The sequence below is a fragment of the Mus caroli genome, chromosome 2, assembly GCF_900094665.2.
Source record: "Mus caroli chromosome 2, CAROLI_EIJ_v1.1, whole genome shotgun sequence".
In the NCBI taxonomy this organism is placed as follows: Eukaryota; Metazoa; Chordata; class Mammalia; order Rodentia; family Muridae; genus Mus; species Mus caroli.
The window spans coordinates 15,817,213-15,821,662 of NC_034571.1; positions in this window are offsets into that span (position 1 = coordinate 15,817,213).

Sequence of the window (4,450 nt, forward strand, 5' to 3'; positions counted from 1 at the left end):
ACAGCTGCAGTGTACTTATATATAATAAATAAATAAATCTTTAAAAAAAAATAAAATAAAAAAGAAGAAGAAGAATAAATAGGATTGGTTATATGCAAGTGGCATGCTATTCAAGTGTACTTGAAATAAAATTAAATTTGGGTACCAAACAGGAACTTTATAATTAATTCCAACTGGTCCAGATGAAGAAGCAAAACCCAGAGGAGCTGGGGTTTGGCCTGTGGTTCCCACAGCTGTTTTCTGTCAGTTTAAGGAGTAGAAATGAACCAAGGACAGCTGGGTCAGAATTACCAGTATGTGAGCCAGAAGGACCAAACAAATAGGCAAGAATGCATACCCGGAAGTTCCATCCATCCCTCAGGCCTCCCTTCACACTCCCACTGTGTTCCTGGTGGTGCCTGAGAGCATCCTTCAGCCCACAGATACTAAGCCAGATTTGCTTAGAGTACAAGGTAGAGGCTGCTCCCAGGTGCTCAGACCCTGCAGGCAAGCCTGGGCGACTGCACTGAGGTGTACTGTGTTATATTTTACTCCAGGTAGAAAACTGCATCCTGCTACCAGGACAGTCTGTATTCACTTCCCTCTGGAGGAGTGACCTGTGGCTATTGCCACTAATAAATCAACAGCTCTAATTGTTTGTCAGCTACTTCTTGGGGGAGAGTAGAGGGCTGATACTACTCAGACTTGCACGCTACTCAAAAGCAGGCAACCTTTCCTGACCCAGACATGCCTGTACCTGCTCCTGGGTATGCCCTCTCATCTAGACAGAGCAAGTCTGGGCATACCTAACCTCTAAGCCTTGGCCAGGCAGCAGTCAGAGGGCTCTTCCTCTCTTTCTCTCCCTCTGTCTCCATCTGTCTCCCTTTGTCTCAATCTCTCTCCCTCTCCCCCGCCCCCACCTCTCTCTCAGGGCCCATCATGAACACAGGGGAACTTTTTCCTACCCCGAATAGACTCACTAATCTATTTGAACTAAATCCACAAGGTCTTTTCCAAAACATGATGAAGCAGTTTTGAGGGACAAATCACTTTTGTTTCCAGAAAAAAAACATCCATGTTTAGCGTGTTGTATGCCAACTTGACACAAGCTAGAGTCCTCTAAAAGGAGAGAACCTCAAATGAGAAAATGCCTCTAAAGATCAGGTGGCGCACTTATAGAGTATTTTCTTAATTAGTGGTTAATGGGGGAGGACCCAGCCCACTGTGGGTGGTGCCATCCTTAGGCTACTGGTCTTGGGTTGTATAAGAAAGCAGACTGAACAAGCCGTGGTGAACAAGCCAGTAAGAAGTAACCCTCCATGGCCTCTGCATCAGCTCCTACCTTCATGTTTCTGCTCTGTTTGAGTTTCTGTCCTGACTTCCTTCAATGATGAACAATGATATGGAAATGTAAGCCAAATAAACCCTTTCCTTCCCAACTTGCTTTTGGCCATAGTGTTTCGTCACAGCAATAGTAACCCTAACTAAGGCATTTAAGAATAGTGGTCAGTGATTGAGATCAAAAGAGTGTCTACCAACTCTACACAGCTACACTAGGAGAGACTTCTTAAAAGCTCTTGTCACCAGACACATAAACCTGCCAGCACCATCCTTTAATCCATAACAGTATTAAGTATTAGAGCCATAATTTCATACACTAAAAATCCCTCAGCCTGCAGATAGCTCAGCAGATAAAGTATCTGAACTGACCCAGAGGTACAAGGTAGAAAGACAGAACTGGCTCTCTTGTGATACCCAACTCACTCTTTCTCTCTATCTCTTCCCCGTCTCTGTGGGTGTCTCCCTATCTCTCAATCTTTCTCTTACTTACAAACACGCATACTCCTATCTCATATAACAACAACAATAATTTTAAGTCTCCCTTCTGAGATTTTTGGTTATATATATATATATATATATATATATATATATATACATATATATGTATATATACATATATATACACATACACATATATATACACACACATATTTAATTTTTCACTTCCTTTTTGAAATTCATTTCCCAATTCAAAGTCAATCACTAAAAAAATATATTAAAAGAGCAAAATGCTTAATGCATCTAATTTCTTAGTAAATTTTAAACAGCATCAATGTAAATAAGACTTGTATCTGTAGTGCTGGAATGATTGCTCAGTGGTTAGAGTATTCACTACTCTTCCAGAGAGCTGGAGTTTGGTTCCCAGCATCTACTTCCCGAAGCTCACAACTTCCTGTGACTCCAGGTCCAGGAGAGATAATGCCTTCTCCAGTCCCCCATGGGTACCTGCACATGCATGGTATGTGTAGACACACACACACACACACACACACACACGCACACACCCCTCTTTGAATGAGCTGCATTTGAGAAAGGAGGAGAGATGGTGACTGAGGGAAGATGGGGCATATCTCTGGCTCTGTACATAGGAGGCCAGAGAATGAGGAGGGAACTAACCTGGGGCAGGGGGCAGGGGGCAGGGGACGGGAGGACGGGGGAGGTGATTCCTCTGAATGGGGATGGAGGAGGCTGAGCGGGGTGGCTTGTCACAGTATTTTACTCTGGAGAGACCAGGACAGACTTGTGAGGAATGGGGAACTGTGGGGGATGAGGAATTGGGTTTTCAGCTGCCTGGTAAGCAGTTCAGAAAGGGAAAGGGGGCTCCTCTGAGCATGCTTTGCCCATCAGTACTCCAATCTGGAGCAAACCTTACCACACAGTCTCATGGTCTGGGACTTGGAGGTGGCTACATAAGACTTGGTGGTAAACTACAGTGACCACAATTCCATTCAGAATTGGAGGTCTCAGTTTTCCTGGGAATCTCTGATTCTTAGAATTAGATCCTTAGAATCTAAGACAGCTCAAGGAACCTATATAACTAGCAGAAGATGGCAGAAGCCAGACTCTATGGCTTATGATGTTGCTGTCAGTCTGTTCTCAGGTAGCAAGCTAGCATGTAAGACACCAATTACTCTGAGATGGCCATGTTGGACTGGTCACACAAGGGCAATATGCACAGTCCCAGATGAGTCCAGCCTTCCACTATCTTGCTGAGGCACCAGACATGTGAGTGATGCTCTCTGGAATCCTCCCCAACCACACTCCAGTTAAACACTTAAGTGACTGTAGACTCATCCTATCTGGGGTCGTGTTCCTGCAATCCCAGTCCCCACAAGGTAAAAGAAAGAAGTGAAGGCCAACCCAGAAAGGGACCAAGATCCTGTCACAATACAAACAAACAAACAAACAAACAAACAAACAAAATGCCAACAACCAAAAAATAGTAGTCTTGGGGAAATGGCTGAATAAATGGCTCAATTAAGAGCACTGCCTCACTCAGGATGATATTTTCCAGTTCCATCGACTTGCCTGTGAATTTCATGAAGTCGTTGTTTTTAATAGCTGAGTAGTACTCCATTGTGTAAATGTACCACATTTTCTGTATCCATTCCTCTGTTGAGGGACATCTGGGTTCTTTCCAGCTTCTGGCTATTATAAATAAGGCTGCTATGAACATAGTGGAGCATGTGTCTTTCTTACCAGTTGGAACATCTTCTGGATATATGCCCAGTAGAGGTATTGCTGGATCTGTCAGTTGTACTATGTCCAATTTTCTAAGGAACCGCCAGACTGATTTCCAGAGTGGTTGTACAAGCTTGCAATCCCACCAGCAATGGAGGAGTGTTCCTCCTTCTCCACATCCTCTCCAGCATCTGCTGTCACCTGAGTTTTTGATCTTAGCAACAAATGGATATTAGCAAAAAAGCTCGGAATACCCACGATACAACTCACAGACCATATAAAGCTCAAAAAGAAGGAAGACCAAAGTGCTTCAGTCCTTCTTAGAAGGGGGAACAAAACAATCACGGGAGGTAGAGGGCAGACGGGTCCTGAGAGGGAGAGAGGAGGGGGATGGAGGAAGGGGGCTGAATCAGGTGTGGGAGGAGATGGGAGAAAAGTACAGAGGGTCAGAAAATTAAACAGAAGTGTGTAGCAGTGTAGGGGTGGGGAACTGGAGGTAGCCACTAGAAAGTTCCAGATGCCAGGAAAACAAAAGGCTCCTAGGACCCAACAGGGAAGACATTAGCTGAAATACCCATCAAAGGGAAGAGAGAACCTGTAGAGACCATATCCAGAAGGTAGGCATGGTCCCAGGTTGAGGGGTGAGGCCACCCACCCATCTCAAAAATATTAAGCCAGAATTGCTCATGTTTAAAGGAAATGCAGGGACAAAAAATGGAGCAGAGACTGAAGGAAAGGCCATCCAGAGATTTCCCCACCTGCCTATCCATCCCATCTCCAGCAAAACCAGACATTATTGTTGATGCCAAGAAGTTCTTGCTGACAGGAGCCTGGTATGGCTGTCCTGTTAGAGGCTCTGCCAGAGCCTGACAAATACAGAGGTGTATTCTTGCAGGCAACCATCGGACTGAGCACAGAGATGCCAATGGAGAAGCTAGGGAAAGGACTG